Source organism: Hevea brasiliensis, chromosome 16, assembly GCF_030052815.1.
Source record: "Hevea brasiliensis isolate MT/VB/25A 57/8 chromosome 16, ASM3005281v1, whole genome shotgun sequence".
Lineage (NCBI taxonomy): Eukaryota > Viridiplantae > Streptophyta > Magnoliopsida > Malpighiales > Euphorbiaceae > Hevea > Hevea brasiliensis.
The window spans coordinates 36880937-36905056 of NC_079508.1; the positions used below are offsets into that span (position 1 = coordinate 36880937).

The 24120-nt window shown below is 34.0% G+C and overlaps 1 pseudogene; it reads left to right on the forward strand.

Annotated features, from left to right (window-relative positions):
* The first annotated feature begins 173 nt into the window (after positions 1 to 173).
* Positions 174 to 22624, forward strand: LOC110669920 (clavaminate synthase-like protein At3g21360; annotated as a pseudogene).
* The last annotated feature ends 1496 nt before the right edge of the window (positions 22625 to 24120 follow it).

The window sequence follows — 24120 nt, forward strand, 5'->3', positions numbered from 1 at the left end:
AATTGGAGATCGGTTTCTCTCAGGACCAAAGGAAACTCATCAATTGGCAGGTTTTCTCTCCTCAAAGACGCCCCTCGCCTCGGTCTGGTAGCCGATCCAGTAATTGGAATGATGGCTGTACTGGTTTGACCGCCTAATCTAATCACATCGTCCTCTTTCGAGGTCCACAAAACATGGACGGAAGGTAGGCTCGCAGCGCTTTGACCCTCAACACTGCTCATTTTCAGAAAAACAAAAGAAATTAACCGAAAAAAGAATCAAAATCCTTACTGGAATGTGATCGGTGCAGGAAAAAAAAATTTGAGAAAACGAGAGAATGCTGAGATTGCTAGGGAAGTTCTGAAAATGACATAAGGAAGCAACTGACTTACCCTCCCCCTATTTATACCCGTCTGAGCATTTAATGCTCACAAAGTCCCAAGCGACGCATCGGTTAGTGGAATTTGGTCACTTTCCTGACACGTCGCGGGAAGGTTCCAGAAACACTAATAAAATCAAATAAATGAGATCGATTAGTTAGGGTTATCGGATTGAGCAAACTTTCAAAACCACGGATCAGCTAATGGCGATTCACTTAGAGATCAGATCGGATATGCATATCAGAGATCGGAAAAATAACTAATGCAATAATAAAATAAAAACCTTCAAATAAAATTTCATTTCATTTTCAAAAGATCGGATTATATCATTAGGGGAATCTTTATAGATCAGATTACATCATTTGGGCGATCTCTAAAGATCAGCATTACATCTTACTTAGTAAGGGCCTATGTCAAAGCCTAGTCTTATGGCTGAATCAAAAGATGTGTTTGATCAAAAAGCCAGCCACACGTATTGGATAGATATGCAGCTCAAATAGAGTGACTATGACTCTCATGATAGTGAGCGGAGTCATTGTCGATGTCATCAACCAGAACCGAGCTGCAGTCGAGACGCCCGATGTGGTGAAGGGCCAAATGAACTTCAAGTGGCACTCACTGACATTAAGATTGAAATTAGCAGTCCTTTTGCCCGAGATCGGTTCACCGATTATACCAGTAGACTGATTTGACATCGGCACGATCGTCACTTTCGATCTTGATTGGTAAATTAGTTCGGTTCCCTCACTGTCATTAGATGTTGTCCTCATGGTTCTCCGATCGCCGGGATCATAAATTTTCAGGCGAAGGGCGAAGAAAACAGTTGAAAAAAGATCAAAAGCAATCACCATAATCAAAATTATTACCAGAGATGCTAGAATTGGAGAAATGGAGAAACTGAAGGAGGAGAAGTGAAGTGTGAAGGGGATTTCTCGTTGGTGCATACATATAGGGCTTGAGCATTTATTGCATGCAGAAACCGAAGCGGATGCATCAGTAACTGAAGAATTAATTGCTTTGACCAAGGCAGGTCAGATAAAAAGGAAAATCTAGAATGGGAGAGATCGGGAAGCGATGGGGGACCCGATATGAAGAGATTGGAAAAGAAGAAGGTCATAATAGAGAGATCGGAAGGAATAGAGATCGGAAAGCATGGAGAGATTGAATAGCTTTCAAATAACTCTCTTCATAATCAGAGCCGAGTTAGTTAAAGTGTTACAGGCGTAATCAAATCTTCACCGCACGCCTCATTTGCAGAAATGCCCACCTAGCTGACAGACGCCAAAACAGTTATAGCAGTTCTGCACATTTTTATCTCTACCGACGATCACAATTGTAAGGATGGACCCGGAGCCCTTGGATCAAAAAACAGACGATAGGTTCGGCGCTTTTTATTCCCAGCCTTCGGATCCATCTTGTAAAGCAAGACCCTAAGCCGTTCGATTAAAAGCAGAAAGGACGGATATTCTGAATAAAATCCCAACCCTCCATTTTAATTCTCTTTAATTCTCAGACTTTAGATTATGTCCTTTTGGATCTAAACCCTCTGTCTTCCCTGGAGAGATCTTGACCCTTCATTAAGAGCACCCATTCCCTATAAATACCTGTAAGCAATACTGTAGGACGGACGAAAAAAAAATGGTGCTGATTATAGTGGAAAAACTCTGAAATTTAATTCAGTCTTGCTACTTTGCCATTCTGAGCTTTCGAGAAACTTTGGAACCAGTTTTCTTAAGTATCTTCATCGAAGGAGTTCTGAGCCCTGAAATTTTCATTTTCAGTGCCCGTTCATTGCTCCGTAAAGGCCATTTTCTTTATTCAGTTTCATTCCTACTGCCTCGATATCAGTGCATTACTCTCCTTGTTCAACTTCATTCCGACCTGGTTCCTGCTACTTCGAGTAAGTTTTAGTCTTTTGGCCGTTGGCTTCCACCTCTACAAGATTTGTGGACACCGGAGTTTACTCATTAGTTTCCTCAACTCCCCACAGGTAAGTGTCTAGACTGTCACTTTTGTTGAATACTCGTGCTTTATTTTATCTATTTTTATTCTTGAAATTTCTATCATATTCAGTCGTACTAAAATCCCAACATAGATTATCCAGGCCAATAATAATTTCCCGAGTCTTCTTTTTCTATTTATTCGTAAACTCTATTTACCTCTTCTTAGTTTTCATTTCCTTCGAAAATAGAGGTTTTGGTCGTGGACAACTTGTAGGAAATTTAAAAGCTATCGGTAGAAGCATCTTAACATGAGAGTTTTCAAACAAATAAAAATGACAAAAGGATAGTCGTAATAAAAGGTTGAACAGTAGGTCACGTGAAAAATTTTTGAGGTCAGGCTACGAAACGAGCCCAGGAGATAACATAATAGAGCAGGAATCGAGATAAGATTGGGTCCCAGACTATTAATCAAAAGAGATCGGATATTGCCAGTCAAAGAGTTCTGATAGGGCGATCACATAGGAGATCGGTGAGAAGTTCGGTCTTGTATCCACCCTCTAATTATAAGGCTCAGTGGGTAAAGAAAAGCTTTGCACGAATTTCTAGCGCCCTCAGGCACTAGAATCCTTAGTTCAAAGTCCTCACAATATGCGATCCTAACAAACACTCTAAGAGTTCGGAGGAGAATTATTACCCAATTCTCATCCAAAATTTCAATAAAATATATGGAGATCGGAGGAGAGTTCTTATCCTAGATCCTTCGCTTAAACTTTAAATAGAATACTATAAGAGATCGGGGGAGAGTTCTTACTTGATTCTCATCCAAAATTTCAATAAAATATATGGAGATCGGAGGAGAGTTCTTATCAGAGATCCTTCGCTTAAACTTTAAATAGAATACTATAAGAGATCAGGGGAGAGTTCTTACCCGATTCTCAGCCAAAATTTCAATAAAATATATGGAGATCGAAGGAGAGTTCTTATATGAGATCCTTCACTTAAAAACTTTAAATAGAATACTATAAGAGATCGGGGGAGAGTTCTTACTCGATTCTCAGCCAAAATTTCAATAAAATATATGGAGATCAGAGGAGAGTTCTTATTCAAGATCCTTTGCTTAAAAATTTTAAACAGAATACTTTAAGAGATCGGGGGAGAGTTCTTACCCGATTCTCAGCCAAAACCTTAAAAAATATGTGGAGATCGGAGGAGAGTTCTTATCCGAGATCCCTCGCTTAAAACTTTAAACATAATACTTTAAGAGATCGGGGGAGAGTTCTTACTCGATTCTCAGTCAAAACCTTAAAAAATATGTGGAGATGGGGGGAGAGTTTTTATCTGAAATTTCCCATTTAAATTAATACATCAAGGGATCGGGAGAGAGTCCTTACCTGAATTCTCTTAACTAATACCCAAATTAAATACCACAACTTCAATTCACAAAGTAACCCCTAAACAAAAATTTGCTACTCGATACTTACTCACTAAGGGTCATCTCATGTACTCATGTCCTTGAGCAGCCCTAAATAGTGAAATATCAAATGTTCCTTTTATCCTTATGAAGGATTAACATCGCCACTCGAACCCCCAAAATTATCAATTTTAATTTATAAAGAGCATAATGATAAATCTGCTTACCCTCATTGAGGGACGAGGTGGGGTGCCTAACACCTTCCCCACCCATATACAAACCCCGAACCTAGAATCTCTGTTTTCGAAGTGGTTTCTTCTTAATTTACCTTTACAAATGGTTTTCTTTAATTACCCTCAAAATTAAAGTGGCGACTCCTCACTTTTCCCACTTCGGTGGGAGCCTCGTCCAGGTGACCGCAAAAACCCTTGCGACAATTAGAGTGGTCAGTGGAGTGATTCGAAAAATCTAATGACGCAAAAGTGTTTTTTGTATCAAATAAGGCATCAAATCAATAAGAATACAACACTGTTGCGTGTTCATTTTGGATGCCTTTATTGACCAAAAGAACCCTTTTACGTCAATTGAATTATTGAATCACTCCATTGACCACACTCGAGGAAGAACTTCACTCACATGATATCATGAAGATTTCTCTTCCTAAAATTCCAACCCTTCTTTATGACCTATATTAATGGTTAAAAGTGTTGGAAATAAAAAGATTGAGGAAAAATAAAAAAGATAGTGAAGCTAAGGTTTTAACAAAATTTAGGAATTTGTAAATCCCTTGTTGCTCTTTAAATTATTCATTCCACCATCTATTTTTCTTTTAATTATGAATAGTGATTTCTAGTGTTGGTATATGCTAAAGAAGAAGGAGTTGGTCTATCTTAAAGACTTTAGACCAACTTTAAAGCAGTAGGGTTTGCTTTAGTTTTCCTAAATTTTTAGTTCCAACAACTTTCTCATCAATTTTAATGATTCTCTAGAGTGATGATTGACTTAGAAAACAACAAAAAAGAAAGAAAAAAAAATTAAATTAAGAGTTTCGCTATCTTTTGGAGGCAACTGAGTAAAATCTTTTCCTTTTTCTTTGCCATGAGTATAAATTCTTTCCTCATAAATTCTAATTAATGATCTAGAATTAGCAAAGAGAGCTATAGAAATACAAATACTCAAGAATAGGATTACTTGCATAGTAGAGTAGTTCTAACCTTTATGAATTGAGGAATCTAGAGATTACATGAAAAGAATTACAAGTATTAAAAATTTTCTTAGAATTATGAATGTGAATTTAATTATTGGGAGGAATTGAAATGAAAATATATTTATGTAAATAAAGAGATTTATGAGGTAATTGGAAGCTAGTGTATTATGAATTGGAATTATATTGTAAATAAAGATTAGACTTTGGAATAGTTAGTGTAACAACCCAAGCCCAACTGACCCAAATAAATAAATAAATATATATATTCTTTCCTCATAATTTTATGCTAGTGGGGTGTTATAATCTTTCCTCATAATTTTGTGACGTCCTTATCGCAATGTTGTGTTAAACTAATTAAAACTATTGAGAATAAAAGATAGCAAAACAGTAAACTTAAACTTAGAAAGCAATTCACAAAAATAATTCCAGATTTAAGATTTTGCACTTCAACCTTATTATGGACTTAACCTTACCTATTCAACAAATTGAGAATTATTACTTTGATATAAATTAATCCTAAGATATTTTAAGTCATCTCTCAAGGTACCTAAGGTGTATTTTAATTAATCTGAATCCTACTCTCATGGTGATCAATCTTAATTAAAACCCTTTAAGCTCTTTAATTAATTATAGAACTCTACAAAGGATTTTAGCTTGTTTCTAGGTCAGATTTCCTAGTTTAAAATCTTAATTTCTAATATCAATATTCACCTTTTAGTTTTTCAATTAACATCTTATATCATAACTAAGGGGGTACCAACACACAGCATGCATTAAGAACGCAGAAGATTGAATCAAATAATAAAACTCAAATTCATTAAATAACTTTAGTATAAATCCATAACCGAATTTGAGATTGCTACTTCCCTAATCTTAGAATTAAACAAACTACTCACTCATGGTGAGTTTAACAAACAAAATAAAATTAAAATAAAAGAACATGAAACAATATGAAGAAATAAAAAAAAGAGCCTTGGACTTTTGGAACTTCAACTGATAATCCTTCTCTTTGAGCTTTGAAGCAGAATCTCCAAATTGCTTAGAAAATTATGGTTGAAAGTAAAGTGAACTCTCCTACTTGTTTTTTCCTTCTAGTATTTATATCAGGTGCTTAAAGGTCTTATTTCAGAGTCCTAAAATCCTTAGAAGTTTGTTCGGATTGAGTGTAGCAGAATCCATGTCAAATTAGAAGTCTTGTCTGGTGCAAGGTACACAGCCTTATGTGGCACTACACGGCCGGACCTGTGTAAGTTTTTAGACCACTTTGCATATCTTATTTTAGGGAGGACAACAAGTTACACGGGGCATGGCATGTTACATGTGGTCAACTACACGGCCCGTGTACTTGAGTTCTTTTAAACTTCAAGTTCTCTTAGCCAGAAGGTTACACGGGGTGAGTTTTGCTTTTACACAGCCCATGTACTTATGCTTTTTTGACTTTTCTAACTTCTCAACTCGCTAAATTGACTTCTATGTCTTAGATCTTCATTAATCACTTGAAAAGATATAGAAACATGAAATTAAGTAAAGACTATTAAAATTAGCAAAAATTGATGAAACTAAGTAAAACTCATGAAGTTAACTACCTAAATGCTATGAAATACAACACAAAGGTGCCTTAAAATATCTATATGATACAAGTGCATCAAATTGCTATGCCAGGACCGGAGCCTTGGGTATTGTGGTTCGCTAATGTCTTGGGCAACTCAACATTGTCTCTAGCCACGAGGAACCTTTTCCTCATAACCCACTAGCTTTGCACAATTTTCTGACCTAGGGTAGCTCTGATACCAATTGTAACAACCTAGGCCTAACTGATCTAAATAACTTTTAGTCCCAAAACCATCCTGCCCAAAATGGTTAACCTAATTTATTTATTAATTGAACATAGATTATATATATATATATTTGTCGTAGGCCCACTACGTGTGGCTACTTTTTGCTAGTGGTTATTATAGTTAGAATGTTCTTTTATAGTATATTATGTTTATATGAGTGTTTTTATTGTTATAACAAGGGTGTCTTTATGTTGTATTGATATGAATGTCTATTAAACATCTAAAATTTCAACTTAAATGTTTTGATTTTGATAGTTATTAAGTTATGAATGAATGTTGTTTGAGCATATGAAATGTAGAGATTTAGTGAAATAGTAATAGTTTATGAATTAGGAATATGATAGCTAATTTTGAAACGTGAAATAGTTGTGGATAACTTGTTAGGATAGAGAACTATGAATGTATGTGATTTGAGATCTTTGTAATTAGTCTAGAAAATTTTACAAGTGAAAAGGTTACGGACATGATCTTGTGTGTCTTGAGATAGTGAAGGATTTTAGGGTTGAGAAAAATAATTGTTGTCATAGGTTGAACGCCTTTAGTGCCACTAGAACATATAAAAATTTAGGAATATGTGATAATGAGAATGTTATATAAATTGAAATAATGCTCTTGTTAAATATAGATTAGAGAGATGAAAGAGTTAAATTGATAGTGCTAGATGCCTATAGGAAAAGAATTAGAGCCTACCCTAGAGATAGTGTGTCAAGTATGTATGTGTGTGTATGCACATGAGAACCTACATCTCCTTAATGTTTCATAAATAATGTTCATAGATAATTTTGCTCATGATGGCTAACCTTACTAAGGTTAGATGTAATAGAATTTCATAACATTAATTGAGTAATGGCTAGGTGAAGAAACCAAATACTACATGGCTTGCTCATGTATTATACGTCAACTACACAACTTAGTCGTGTTCTGCCAATTGAGATAAGATTGAAAAAACTAAACTTTAAATTAAATTTAGGCCTATTGGCAAAATAAATCTAAACTTTTACATAGGTTGCTCATTATATCCAAAATATTTAATTTTAGACAATTTAATCATAACTTTCAAACTTGAAAAAAATTTTATGCACAATCCAAATTCTAATTTGAGGATTTTGACTTTTGACACCTGGAGAGCTAGATGGATATGCCATGTAACATTTTCTAATAAATATTGGTTGAATGAATCCAAACATTTACGTTTGTTGCTCATTTTATCCAAACCTCTTAATTTTGAACAATTAAACAAAACCTTTCAACATTAAAGAAATTTCATCCAAGACCCAAATTAGGATTACAATTTAGTCCTTGACATTTGGCGAAACCATACAAATTGGTCCTTATATTTTCAAAACTAAGCAATTTAGTTTTTGAAATTTAGCAAAGCCTACAACTTAATCCCTTAATTTTAAAATTTATAGTTAAATAGTATAATAAATATATTATTTTCCCCAAAATCAATTCTTCTCCGTGTCAAGAATTTTTTAGAATTGTTTTGGAATTTTTCTTGGGTTTTTTCAATATATGTTTTTTAGATTTTAATTAGCAAAATTTTGATTCATGAAATAAAATAAAAAAAATTATTGCGCTGGAAAAACAAAGATGCAATTAGGTTAGGTTTAAAAGTTATGACTCAACACGTGAGATCTCTCACTGTAGTTTTGATTTTTGTGTTTCCAAAGGCTAAGGGTTTGTCTAGAGACTGGCTGGTAGACAAAGACGGGTTCCGACTTGATTGCAGAATGTGACAACTAGATTAGGACAGGGAAACTCACAACTTCCCATTGCTCTTCCTAGAAAATATAAAAGTTAAGTATATTTCTATCATTTTTACTATAATTAATGATCAATTAGACGGAGGGACTAAGTTGTAGGTTTTGCTAAATCTTATAAATTAAATTACTTGGTTTTGAAAGTATAGGGACTAAATTATAGATTTTGCTGTGCCTTAAGGACTAAATTGTAATTTAACTATTAAACTTCGAGGATAAAATTTTTTCAATTCTGAAAAGTTTGGTTCAATTGTTGAAATTTAAAAAGTTTAGATAAAATGAGTAACAAATGTAAATGTTTAGATTTTCTCGACCAATTGAATTAAATGATAAGACGGATTAAATCTATTAAAAAAAATGTTACATGGCAAGTACACCTAACTATCCAGGTAACATAAGTCAAAATCGCCAACTTCGATTATGATTTTTGGATAAAATTTTTTCAATTTTAAAAGTTATAATCAAAGGAGAAATCATGCAAAAAAGGCCAAACCTTTGCAAATTTTTGCGTTTTAATTCTATAATTTCATTTTTGCCAAAAAAAGCCAAAATTGAAAGGTTTGCAAAAATTTTATCCAAATTTGAAATCTAATTTGGGGGGAGTGTGGCTATTGTAACACCCTAGGCAAGTCCCACATCGGCAAAACACGGGAGAGATGCTGGGTTTATAAGTTGGTGGTTCGTAACCCCTAGTGACGCGTTTTAAAACTGTGAGGGCTTTGGCCCAGAGTGGACAATATCACTAGTAGGCTGGGCCATTACAGCTATAATGATGTGGCATCCTATTTGGAATTTTTTATTCTAAAATCATGGGACCATGTTGACATATCATTTTGGCAAATCATATAAATAAGCCAAACATTTGCATGCTTTGGTATTTTAATCCTATTGTTTCAATTTTGGTAAAAAAAAAAACCATCTGTGTGTGTGTGTGTGCGTGTAGACCCTTATTTTGTGATGAGCATGTGCATTGAGGCCGTGGGAAACCCGATGATGAAAAATTATATGACTGTAAGATGTAATTGGAGGCATGGAGCTGAATTATTAATTCCGTGGCATGATCTTGAAAAAAATAAAAATAATAATAAAATTTTGGGGAAATTAATTTAATTAAATTTAAATAAAATTTTATTTTGTTTAAATTTAATATGGGTAGTTCTTAAATGGATCTAATTAAGTTTAATTGGGCTCTATGGGCCTAAGAAAGCCTAGTTAGGAATTTTAAATGGGACCCATTTAATTATTTTCTAAAAATTAAAATAACAAAATATCTCTCTCCTCCTTAACCCCACTCTCTTCCTCACTCCCTATTGGTGCCTTCCATTTTTTCCTGTCTTCCTATTGGTTGAAACACCTCACCCATATCCCAGTCTTATTCGAATTCTGCAATCGCAGTTGTTTAAGTCATCTAAACTTTATCACCCTAAGACTCCAAATCCTACCACACCTTTTCCTCATTCCCTATTGGTGCCTTCCATTTTTTTCTGTCTTTCTATTGGTTGAAACACCTCACCCATATCCCAGTCTTAATCGAATTCTGTAATTGTAGTTGTTTAAGTCATCTAAACTTTATCATCCTAAGATTCCAAACCCTATCACACCTCTCTCTCAAAACCCTATAAATACCCTATTAGAGAAGGGAAAAAGGGATGATGGGAGGAAAGAGGAAGAGAAAATTCAGAGCTATAAGAAATTTAGAGATATTTAAGACTCTTTGAGTTCTTCCTTATTATTATTATTCTTTTCTTCAAGAAGATTTTCATACAAGATTTTTGGAAGGTCAGTTTTTATTGTTTTATTTTCAAGATCTATGTCACACAATGTTTTAATTCTATGCTCTTTGTCTTCAATTTATTTTATATGTTCATATAGATCATGTAATCATGTTTAATTTGAGGGGATACACAACTCTGCACATGTTTAGTTTCTGTCTCTCGTATTTTTATTATTTTTCTTTATTTTCTGAATCTGTAAAAAAATTTTTAAAAATTATATTCATATTCTACACGAAATACCATTAATTTTAGGCTCAAGAATCACTAAAAAAGCTTTAATATTTTGTAAGTTATGGCTGTTTGAAGTTAGGGTTCCTGTAAAATCTTATTTGCAGGATATCCGACTTGTAGAGCCCATATCTCCCTTGTTCCTTAATATTTTTGTGCAAATCTAGTGTCTAAAATTAACTTCAGAATCTTATGAATCTTTTCCAATTGGCTTTGCATTCATATCATTTGTGGTTAATGAGTTATGAATTTTACAAAAAAGTAGTACGATTCTGTCACTTAGAAGAGTTACGATTTATGTAGACCATTCGGCTAGGGTTTTGTTTGATTTATAAATTTTATGTTATTGTATGATATGTAGGCTGTCTTCTGTAATTTTTTTATGATTTTTAGGCATTTTTAACTATTTTTAAAAAATCGAATTTCTTGCTACTGTTAATCTGCCAGAATTTGAAAATTGTATATTTATGCATGTTCTTGTATTTTCTTAGGTTTTAATTGATATTCGATCTATTTTTTGTATTCTTTTAATTCAAGAAGTGTTATAAAGTGTTTGGATCATGTTAGAAGACTTAGACTATTAGGTAGTTGTAACTAATTAGGAATCTTAACCCTTTAGGAGACTAGAGTCAGAATCCAATGTAAATTGTTATTAATATTTTCTTTATTTCTTTTATTTTCTTTAGTTTTTTTATTTTTTTATTACAAACAAAATTGGTAAGTAGCCCTAAGGTAAGTACCAAAGAGGGCATTTGCGTGGAGCTTATATGGAGCTAAACGGGAGTAAGCCAGGGATATCATTGCCATACTAGAAGAGAAGACCCTTTTTTAAGGGTAGCTTGCCCCAATGGCAACTGCATTTACCAACAAGTAAGTAGCTTTAAACTTCTCGAATAATCATTGGCATGAAATTGTAGTAATAATAGAATTTTCATTTGGTAAATTAAAATTAACTTTGTTTTTTAATTTAACTGACTTTTGCATGTAATTAATTTAAATAAATACTTTGTAAATTAAAATTAATCTTGTTTGTAAATTAAACTAATATTGGCATGTAAAATAAATTTAATTTAATACTTGGTAATTGTAAAATAAATTTGCATGTTAGAAATCTTTTTTAGGTTGTGATTGTTTGGGACTTATGTGATATTAGAATAAATTACACATGTACATAATTAACTTAGTTTAATTATCCTTAGGGTAACTTGGTGAAAATTAATTAATTAGGTTAAATAGAAACGTAGGGTTATTTGAAATTGAATTTTTTTGTAAATTAAATTCTCAATAATAAATTAATTTTAGTCATCTGGTAAATATCATTTAAATAATTAGCAACCCCATAGATAGGAATTACTTGTGCATGAAAATTGTGTGTAAACAACAACCCTTTTGTGAATTACTTGCGTGTGTAGGATTAGAATTGCATTTTTAGGATAAAGTTTAATAAAGGAATAATAAACAAGACTTCTAGAAACATTAGTAGAGGACTGGCACTCGAATTAACGAGGTTAGACCAGGCGTAAGGGGTGCCTAACACCTTCCCCTCACGTACCCACTATCCCAAACCTAGACATTGGGCTATGGTAATGACGGTTGTGGAAACTCTGCAAGGAGTAAGTTGCCATCCATGACCCTCGAAAGAAACACTGAATATGTCCCGGTTATTACCCGGGTGGCGACTCCTGTCTATCTATGCCTTCGTGGCATAAATCCTTAGTACCGTGGTAGTGTTATGGGAAGACGGTACTTACCAGTGGTTTGATTCTATTAGGATTGTATGAAGTGGATGTCTAGGAAATGCTGTCTAAGGAGGTGGCACTTAAGTGAGACCATTGTGACTCCACCATCTTTCCTGGGCATTACCTGGTGCATTTTATATAATTCCAATGGATGATATTTCGCCTCACGCCCCCACCTCCTACAGTTTGGCGACTCCACTGGGGACTAAATGGATAGTTACTCCGACATGTTTCTATTAGTCTAATATTATTCCTTTGTTAAACTTTTTGCATTGCACTACACTATCACACGGATCACCCTTACCCTTTTAGCCTCGTTAGTACTAGCCAAGGAGACCATGGTTCTACTCAAGCTATGACGAATTGGTGAATGCTAGCACCCCATGCCCGTACCTTCGAGTATATAAAAGAGCCACAGCTCCGGCCGTTGTGCTTAATGGACAAGCTCTCGCATGGGTGACCCTTTTCCTACCCGATGAAGCCCATGAGTCATAGATTTTAACCTTAGGTACCCCATAGATTTTTGTTGTGCTAGATTTATAACCTTACTGTTCAAACCATAAGTTCTAGTGGTAGTTGAGATGAACCTAGGCCTATGCATAGGCCCAATGTGTGTATAGGCCTAAGTCCATTTCAAAACCCATGTTAAGCAAGAGGATGCTTACTTATGGTTAAACTTTAAGGATATAAATCATTTATTTGTGAGGGAAGGATCGTCCTGGACCACCCCCTGTTGGTGTGTCCAGTGTACCATAGCCTAGGATAGAATTTTTTCTTTCCCTGCACGTGAGAGTTGAAGGTATAAGGGGGCGAAGATTCAGTTCTGGAGATTTTTTTTTTTTTTTTTTTTTTATAGTTTTGATTCAGTCTTTGGTTCGATTTTAGTTCAGTTTATATGGTACATTTTTGGTTCGATTCGTTCTATTGGTATGGTTCAGTTTTGGTTTTGTAAAAGTAAAGGCCAAAAAAAAAAAAGAAAAAAAAGAAAAAAAATGGTCCATTCATGTATTGCATTCATGTACACAGCATGCTTAGGCTAATCCTTAAATCCTTTTTTTTTTTTGAGCAAACATAGCCTCAAAACACACCAAAGAGACTTCCAATCAGGTCACTTGGGTTAGGGAATGGAAGAGACTAGTAAGGATTTCTCCTGCACTACTTAAGATGGAAAAAACTATGGCCGTGCTTGACGAAATATTGAATGCCAAGATGTTTGAGCTAGAAGAGACAATTGTGGTCAACTTTAGAAAGAGGCCCCAAGGTAGGCCAATTAAGTGGCATTAAAGTTATTGAGGTTCAAATTGTGTCCCACACCCCAAGGAGATTTTTCCAATTCAGCTAACCTTTATCCGAAGTTTTGGAGCATCTCAAAACTCAAGACCTCCTATAGCTCTTAGCACCCAGACCACTACCAAATCCACTCCCACCTAGCTATGATATCAACCAATGTTACCGGTCCTACCAAGCCCACAATCATGACACTGACTGATGCTTTCGACTTAAGCATGATATCTAAGACCTAATTGATGCCAAAAGGATAATTGACATAGAAAATCAACCTAAAAGCCCCATAGCTAGCCAAAATTTCCACCTACATCAGATCTCTACATGATCTCCATCACTCCAAATAACCCTAACAAAATTATTGACTTTATCCAACCCATCCAAAAGCCCAATGAACTTATCCAACCCATCCAAAAGCCCAGTGAACCTATCCAACCCATCCAAAAGCCCAATGAACTTATCCAACCCATCCAAAAGCCCAGTGAACCTATCCAACCCATCCAAAAGCCCAATGAACCTCAATCTATAATGGTTGTGGATATTTGTGATAATTCTAGCTATGATGAGGGTCCTTTAGATGTTTGGACCAATTTTGATAAGGAGGTAGTTGCATTACAACTAGATGGTTCAGTTCCACTAGTGTTTGATTTTCAAGTTGTTGGGATCTATAAAAACTAGATGGATTTAAAGGTGGCTACTATGAAGAAAGGGATGGAGTTTTTTCTTAGCACAGGCTTAGAAGAAAGTATAGATGGTCTGGTGACTTTTCTTGAGATGATGGGGCAGATCACGAGTCATGGTTTAGGCTATGAGCTAACAGAAGAGGAAGAAGAGCTAAAGCCTCCTAAGTTCTTAAAAGAGGGGACAATTACCTTGACATATGATTAGGGGTTACCACATGTGAAATAGCTAAAGCAGAAAATCAGCACCATTGATCTGAGGACTGCATGAAAAGCCAAACACCTAAAGCTACACCCCTATGTTTGAGTCTATCTTTTGTAATGCTCACAGTAGTGATATTGATGTTTCCAATTCTGATGTACTTGATAAAGATTTCGAGGCCAAGATCAATAACACTCCCAGTCCTTCTGCTTACTTGTTTGATGTTTATTCTAATGGGCATATGCATGGCATTCATAATCATTTAGAATCTATTTTTGTTAATGCATCAAAATCGATCTCTATTAATTTGGGTACACCAAATAATCCTAAAGACATTAAGTTAGCTGAAGATTTAACCCAAGAAAAAAGAGATAAATTTATAGCCTTGTTAACAAAGTACCAAGAAGCACATGCCTCGAGCTTAAAATCAGATGGCCGATTCCCAAGCCACGCTGGTGTCGCTATAGGAAAAGAGTGATCAAAAGTTGACTTAGCCAGTTATCCTAATGAGGAGTAAAATTTTATGCTATGAAGGATTAGTAGTAGCACATGTGGACCTAGAGGGAGAAGGAAAATGATATGAAGACATAAGGAGGTCTCTAGAAGTGAGAGAATACTCACAATAAGCCTACAAAAGAGATAAAGCAATAATTCATAGATTAGCCACTCAATTTACTTTAGCTGAGGGGTAATTCTACAAACTCTTATGTGTGATAGAAAAATAGGCTGAGCAAATAATAAAGGAAGTACATGCAGGAAATGTGTAGTTCCCATATGAATGGAAATGTTCTAGTTGGGAAAAAATGTTCGAAACATATAAGGATTGGCCTGAAAAACTCCTTTATATTCTTTAAGGTTATCATAGTACTGCAAGGACTTTAACGGGGGCAACCCCATTCTCTTTAGTGTATGAGACTAAAGCAATACTATACATTAAACAAGAGCTCAGATCCTTAAGAGTGATGCTAGAAGCTAAGATAAAAAAAAAAAAGAGTGGGCTTAGAAGAGATATGAAGAACTAGCTTTGATTAAAAGAGAATGTGAGCCCTGTATCATATGCAGGCTTCTCAGAGGAAGATAGCTAGAGTCTTTAATAAGAAGGTGAAGTCAACGAAGATCAAAGAGGGAGACATGGTTTTGAAACAAGCTCGGCCCGTTCCTTTTGACTTAAGAGGAAAGTTTAACCCAAGCTAGGATGGTCCACACATAGTCAAAAAGATCTTGCTACTGTAAGAATATCAGACCTGGATGGGAATGAATTTCAAGAACCAGTCAATTTAGACAGGCTTAAATGGTACTTTGTGTGAGACAGGCCCGCTAAGCTGAAAACCTGCAAAAGGCGGTCTAGGCAAAAGTAAGGGTTAAAGAAAAAAGAACAAAAGAAAAAAAAAAGAAAAAGAAAAAAGAAAAGAAAAAAATGCTAAATTGAAAACCTACAAAAGGCAGTCTAGGCAAAAGGAGAGATGAGAGAAGATCTGGATGGAAAACCTGAAAAGGCCATTCGGCAGGTTATAAAGCTTATTTCTAACTTTGGAAGGTTAGAAATTTAGCAAAACTAAATGTAAGAGGGAGTAATGGTGTACCTGAATAAATAAAGAAGTTTTTATTGCATTAACCAGGAATAGGTTTTATTGAATTATGATTGTGAATGTTTTGTGTCTTGAGGGATATATCAAAAGATTAAGTAATTGAACTGCATTGTTTTGATTTAACCTATTGTCTTGTGAGCATGATAGAATAGGTGCTTGATATGAATATCCTGGTGATTGTCTAATTTCAAAAAAAGAGAAAAAGAACAAGAAAAAGAAAAGAAAAAAAGAGAGCTCGCTAAGTGGAAAACCTAAAAGGGCCGCTTAGGCAAAAGTTAGAGCAAGCCCGCTGAAATGAAAACTCGAAAGAGCATTTCAGGCAAAAGTTAGGGCACAAATAATTGAGTTCATGGAAGAGAAAGGAGTCAAGGCAGAAAAAGTTTTGAAATAGCTGTAGAATAATGAAGCATGAGGGAGAGAAGAAAAAGAAAAATCAGAGGGAAATTGTATTGTGACCTTGAGGAAGTCTTTTTTTGGTGAACAATTCTTCTAAAAAACTTTGAAGCTATAAGAAAGTTTTTACAAAAAGAGGTCCCCAGAGGACTAAGTTTTTTTAGAATCTCTAGTAAAATCAGCATGCCCATGATAGGAAGTAGCATACAGGAAGCATAAAAATCAGAGAGAATTTTGAGACCCAGTCATCCTAATTTTTTTTCAAATCATGAATTAGATATTTTTTGGTAAGTCCTTAGACGTTGTTTAGGGCGCATGACATAGTTGTGTAAGGCATAGAAGAACATGCATCAACATGTCACCTGTGGGTGTGTAAGGCGTAGAAGAACATGCATTACCACAGTTTCAAGTGTCGAACTACGAGGGGGTCTGATTCTTCCTCAGGATAGCGAGGGGGATACGTAGGTAGTTTAGGATCGTGGTCCTAAATACGAACCCACAACATTTCATGATAGATGTTTTTTGGTAAGTCCTTAGACGTTGTTTAGGGCACATGGCATAGTTGTGTAAGGCGTAGAAGAACATGCATCAACATGTCACCTGTAGGTGTGTAAGGCGTAGAAGAACATGCATCACCACAGTTTCAAGTGTCGAACTACGAGTGGGTCTGATTCTTCCTCAGGATAGCGAGGGAGATACGTAGGTAGTTTAGGACTGCGGTCCTAAATACGAATCCACAACATTTCAAAACACAGAGTTTCCATTATCATGAGACCGTAGCTAGTCTCATGATGCAGAGTGTATCGACAGAGTAAGATGCATTCGATTTTCACATTACAAAGTTATCACTGTTATGAGACCGTAGCTAGTCTCATAACACAGAGTGTATCGACAGAGCAAGATGCACTCAATTTTCACATGACACAGTTATCACTGTTATGAGACCGTAGCTAGTCTCATGACGCAGAGTGTATCGACAGAGCAAGATACACTCATTTTTCACATGACACAATTATTACTATTATGAGACCGTAGCTAGTCTCATAACATAGAGTATGTCGACCGAGCAAGATATACTTGATCCTCATAGCCAATGTTTCATAGTTATTAGAAATTTGAGTTTCACTTTGACGAAACTTGAGCAATGCTTTCGCATTGATTTCAACTTTCGCCAAAGTGGGGGGCAAACTGTAGACCCTTATTTTGTGATGAGCATGTGCATTGAGGCCGTGGGAAACCCGATGATGAAAAATTATATGACTGTAAGATGTAATTGGAGGCATGGAGCTGAATTATTAATTCCGTGGCATGATCTTGAAAAAAATAAAAATAATAATAAAATTTTGGGGAAATTAATTTAATTAAATTTAAATAAAATTTTATTTTGTTTAAATTTAATATGGGTAGTTCTTAAATGGATCTAATTAAGTTTAATTGGGCTCTATGGGCCTAAGAAAGCCTAGTTAGGAATTTTAAATGGGACCCATTTAATTATTTTCTAAAAATTAAAATAACAAAATATCTCTCTCCTCCTTAACCCCACTCTCTTCCTCACTCCCTATTGGTGCCTTCCATTTTTTCCTGTCTTCCTATTGGTTGAAACACCCCACCCATATCCCAGTCTTATTCGAATTCTGCAATCGCAGTTGTTTAAGTCATCTAAACTTTATCACCCTAAGACTCCAAATCCTACCACACCTTTTCCTCATTCCCTATTGGTGCCTTCCATTTTTTTTCTGTCTTTCTATTGGTTGAAACACCTCACCCATATCCCAGTCTTATTCGAATTCTGTAATTGTAGTTGTTTAAGTCATCTAAACTTTATCATCCTAAGATTCCAAACCCTATCACACCTCTCTCTCAAAACCCTATAAATACCCTACTAGAGAAGGGAAAAAGGGATGATGGGAGGAAAGAGGAAGAGAAAATTCAGAGCTATAAGAAATTTAGAGATATTTAAGACTCTTTGAGTTCTTCCTTATTATTATTATTATTTTCTTCAAGAAGATTTTCATACAAGATTTTTGGAAGGTCAGTTTTTATTGTTTTATTTTCAAGATCTATGTCACACAATGTTTTAATTCTATGCTCTTTGTCTTCAATTTATTTTATATGTTCATATAGATCATGTAATCATGTTTAATTTGAGGGGATACACAACTCTGCACATGTTTAGTTTCTGTCTCTCGTATTTTTATTATTTTTCTTTATTTTCTGAATCTGTAAAAAATTTTTAAAAATTATATTCATATTCTACACGAAATACCATTAATTTTAGGCTCAAGAATCACTAAAAAAGCTTTAATATTTTGTAAGTTATGGCTGTTTGAAGTTAGGGTTCCTGTAAAATCTTATTTGCAGGATATCCGACTTGTGGAGCCCATATCTCCCTTGTTCCTTAATATTTTTGTGCAAATCTAGTGTCTAAAATTAACTTCAGAATCTTATGAATCTTTTCCAATTGGCTTTGCATTCATATCATTTGTGGTTAATGAGTTATGAATTTTACAAAAAAGTAGTACGATTCTGTCACTTAGAAGAGTTACGATTTATGTAGACCATTCGGCTAGGATTTTGTTTGATTTATAAATTTTATGTTATTGTATGATATGTAGGCTGTCTTTTGTAATTTTTTTTTATGATTTTTAGGCATGTTTAACTATTTTTAAAAAATCGAATTTCTTGCTACTGTTAATCTGCCAAAATTTGAAAATTGTATATTTATGCATGTTCTTGTATTTTCTTAGGTTTTAATTGATATTCGATCTATTTTTTGTATTCTTTTAATTCAAGAAGTGTTATAAAGTGTTTGGATCATGTTAGAAGACTTAGACTATTAGGTAGTTGTAACTAATTATGAATCTTAACCCTTTAGGAGACTAGAGTTAGAATCCAATGTAAATTGTTTTTAATATTTTTTTTATTTTTTTTATTTTCTTTAGTTTTTTTTATTTTTTATTGCAAATAAAATTGGTAAGTAGCCCTAAGGTAAGTACCAAAGAGGGCATTTGCGTGGAGCTTATATGGAGCTAAACAATAGTAAGCTAGGGATATCATTGCCATACTAGAAGAGAAGACCCTTTTTTAAGGGTAGCTTGCCCCAATGGCAACTGCATTTACCAACAAGTAAGTAGCTTTAAACTTCTCGAATAACCATTGGCATGAAATTGTAGTAATAATAGAATTTTCATTTGGTAAATTAAAATTAACTTTGTTTTTTAATTTAACTGACTTTTGCATGTAATTAATTTAAATAAATACTTTGTAAATTAAAATTAATCTTGTTTGTAAATTAAACTAATATTGGCATGTAAAATAAATTTAATTTAATACTTGGTAATTGTAAAATAAATTTGCATGTTAGAAATCTTTTTTAGGTTGTGATTGTTTGGGACTTATGTGATATTAGAATAAATTACACATGTACATAATTAACTTAGTTTAATTATCCTTAGGGTAACTTGGTGAAAATTAATTAATTAGGTTAAATAGAAACGTAGGGTTATTTGAAATTGAATTTTTTTGTAAATTAAATTCTCAATAATAAATTAATTTTAGTCATCTGGTAAATATCATTTAAATAATTAGCAACCCCATAGATAGGAATTACTTGTGCATGAAAATTGTGTGTAAACAACAACCCTTTTTGTGAATTACTTGCGTGTGTAGGATTAGAATTGCATTTTTTAGGATAAAGTTTAATAAAGGAATAATAAACAAGACTTCTAGAAACATTAGTAGAGGACTGGCACTCGAATTAACGAGGTTAGACCAGGCATAAGGGGTGCCTAACACCTTCCCCTCACGTACCCACTATCCCGAACCTAGACATTGGGCTATGGTAATGACGGTTGTGGAAACTCTGCAAGGAGTAAGTTGCCATCCATGACCCTCGGAAGAAACACTGAATATGTCCCGGTTATTACCGGGTGGCGACTCCTGTCTATCTATGCCTTCGTGGCATAAATCCTTAGTACCGTGGTAGTGTTATGGGAAGACGGTACTTACCAGTGGTTTGATTCTATTAGGATTGTATGAAGTGGATGTCTAGGAAATGCTGTCTAAGGAGGTGGCACTTAAGTGAGACCATTGTGACTCCACCATCTTTCCTGGGCATTACCTGGTGCATTTTACATAATTCCAATATATGATATTTCGCCTCACGCCCCCACCTCCTACAGTGCGTGTGTGCACTTTAATTCCTTTCCTTTCCCTTTTATTCTTTCTCCAAACTCTTGTCTTTCATCTATTTCTACTATGATTGACACCATAAAAACTAATAAACCATGCCTTGACTCTTTGCTACACACTACTAGTGTGATTCTCTTCAGAGTGTTTCCCATAAACACTACTTTAGACTCTAATGACATTATCGAGGCATTCAAATTCGAGGAGTTGCCTTACATAAGTGGGTTGCCCCTCAGACCAACATTGTTGGATGGGTCTTCACAGCCAATGAGTCCCCACCTGACCAGTAGAGCCCCTTCCAACTTGAGATGGCACAGGTGTGGTTTTGTTTATTGATTAAAGCTTTTGGGCAATAAGTAGTTAGTTGATTGTGAGTTTATTTTATAATTTATAATATAAAAACTTGTTCTTTTTTATTGTTAATTTTCAAGTTCAAAAGTTCCCATCGAAATTGTTCTTCTTTTATGAAGTAGAAACAAAGAGATGGGGAGAAACACCTAGTTCTTAGCCATATCATTTATGAGAGAATGAAAGAGAAGTGCCCATATTTCATTCAATGGCTAGAAGAGCATGTTTTGATTTATACTCGACTATTGGGTGAAGATGATGATCCTTTATCCCCAATTGGTTGCAGATGGAAGCTAATTTTTTTACTAAAGACAAGAAGGTGGCCGAAGAAAGGTTTGCTTTTTGTTGTTCTATTCATATTTTGACACAACAAGACCTATAAATTGTATTATGAGTCCAATTATCTTTTATTTTCGTTCAGCAGCTAAGCTGGGGATGAAGTTAGGATGGTTGGAAGATGAAGTGAAAACGATAATGAGTTCAATCCCAACTGTTAAATATGACAAGTCAAGAAATCACAAGATTTGGTTTAATAGCATGGTGGTTGTGTATACAGGTTGAGAAGATGCGATAAATGATCCTAAGAAGGTAGTAACATTGAGGGATGGTAAAGCATTGCTAGGTGATATAATCTATTGACTACTTGAAGTTTCTTGAAGATAAAAGTGTGGTCATTCCTTCCATAATGAGAGAGAGAGAGAGGTTAATTTTTTTTTTTGCCAAAATTAAAACGATATAATTAAAATGCCAAAGCACACAAAGATTTGACTTTTTTGTATGATTTACCAAAATGATGTATCAAGTGGGTACCATGATTTTAGAATAAAAAATGCTAGACGGGATGCCACATCATCAAAGCCACACTTCCCCTAAATTGGATTTCAAATTTAGATAAAATTTCTACAAACCTTTCAATTTTGGCTTTTTTTGTCAAAATTGAAATAATAGGATTAAAATGCAAAAGCATACAAAGGTTTGGCTTTTTTTATAATTTTTTTCATAATTAATTATCCAAAATTAAAAGTTTTGGATAAAATGAGCAACATAAATAAAGGTTTAGATTTATTCTACCAATTAGCCTTAAATTTATAATATTATGATCAAACTAAAAAAGGGTGAGATTGTGAAAAGCTCTAAACTTTGGAACTGTGATAAATTGGAGGTTATTGAGAGCAATATATATATAAATATGCACACGCGCGCGTGCTTGCGCACATAGACACACATATACATATTAGTTAAGATAAGAGGTGAGTAGGTAGGGGTGGCCATTGAGCTGGTCCAAGCTGAAATTTGCGATTCTTGTTCAAGGTTTAGGGGCTAAAAATGGACATTAAGGCACCTTTCAGTTCTAGTTTTGATATACACTGGTCCGATATTGAACAAATCCAATGGTTGGACTTTTAAAAAAAATCATATTTTTTAAAGAAAAATCCAATTTTGGTTAGAAATTGGGCCAGTTTGTTTTAATCAATCCATTTTTTATATGTTTCGATTTTAGATTGGACTGGTCTAGTTTTGGTTTCAAACTAAACTATGGCTGAGTTCACTTGTGGGTATCTTTTTCTTTTTTTGTTTGGTAATGAAAGGAAGCAAAGGTCAAACAAAACTATTGAATACAAAGACGAAAGTAAGAAACTCCATTTGCATCATGAAGTAGCTAAGACAAGAGGCTAGAAGGGAGAGTGCAAAATATGTGAACCCATAAGGGGATTAGGCTGCACAAAAGTTTGCTTCACAATAAATATGAGAAACATAAACTTTCTAACTCCTTTTGAGTAGCATTTGGATCGAGATTACTAAAGATCGGACACTACTTGATGGCTCGATGTTGCCTACAATAAAAGTTACAGTAGCAAATCCACAGCTCAACTCCCTTAACTGATTAGTTAAAAAGTCCAACAGTGACCACCCCTCTAATAGTTGTTATTATTAGTATTGAAAAGTAATGGAAATATTCTTTTTATTTATTAAGGTAATTTTGTAGATATTATATGGGAAAATTACCAAAAAAAGCTTTACTTTTAAGTTTTTTGCAATTATGCCTTATACTCATTAAATTATTAAATACACCCTATACTTTTCAACTTTTCCTAATTATAACCTACCACCACTAGGTCCGTTAATTACCTATTAGACCTACCACGTCACGCCAATAGACTTGGTGATAGTAGGGTATAATTAGGAAAAGTTGAAAAGTATAAGATTTAATTGGTAATTTAATTAGTATAAGAAATAATTAAAAAAATTAAAAGTATAGGTTTTTTTTTTTTATATAATTTCCCCATTAATTAAACTCACCCAATCAAATTTAATTCAGTAGCAACATCTATATTAATGGATAACTTCCAAACCAAATTATAATTTTTTTTCAAACCAGATTCGAACAAATTTGAAGATGATAAGCAACATATTTAAAGGTGGCAAATTTTATCCCAATTCCTCAATTCATTAGAATTTATTGAATTTAAAATTACTTATTGTCCATTTTAATTTATACAAAATACCAAATTACTTTAAAATTTGAGAGTTAATTAATAATTCAATTTGAATTAATCTAATTGATCTTAAAATGCTTTAACATGACAATGTAATAAATAAGTCATAAAAGAAATGAAAATGGAAATGGAAAAAACAAAAATGACATGAAAGGAAATATCAAAAGATTTCTAATCTTTAAATATTGATAAGGAATTGGTTTTGAACACAACTAAATGTCGAAAAATGATCTATATAGCCAACCTGAACTAGTTTTGGAGACTTAATTGTTACTATTATTGTATATTCTTTAATTAATTATATATAAATTTTATAGTAAATATTTAAGAAACAGTTATTTTTTAGTCTTTAAATTATGCTAAGGATGGCAAATGATAAATTACTTGTGAGAATCATCATATCCGAATCCAATTAGTGTTTTAAATACTTGAACCCATTCAAAACTTGATTATATTACTTGAATAATATTTGAACCAATTTAAACATATATTTTAATTAATGATTTAATTTTATAATTTTAGGAGAAATTACAAAAAAAAAAAAAAACTATACTTTTAATTTTCCTAATTATACCCCGTAGTCCTCAAGTCCATTGGTGTGATATGATCCTAACATCGCAAGTCCTTTAGGTAATTAACAGACCTGTAGAGTGTAATTAGAAAAAGTAAAAAAGC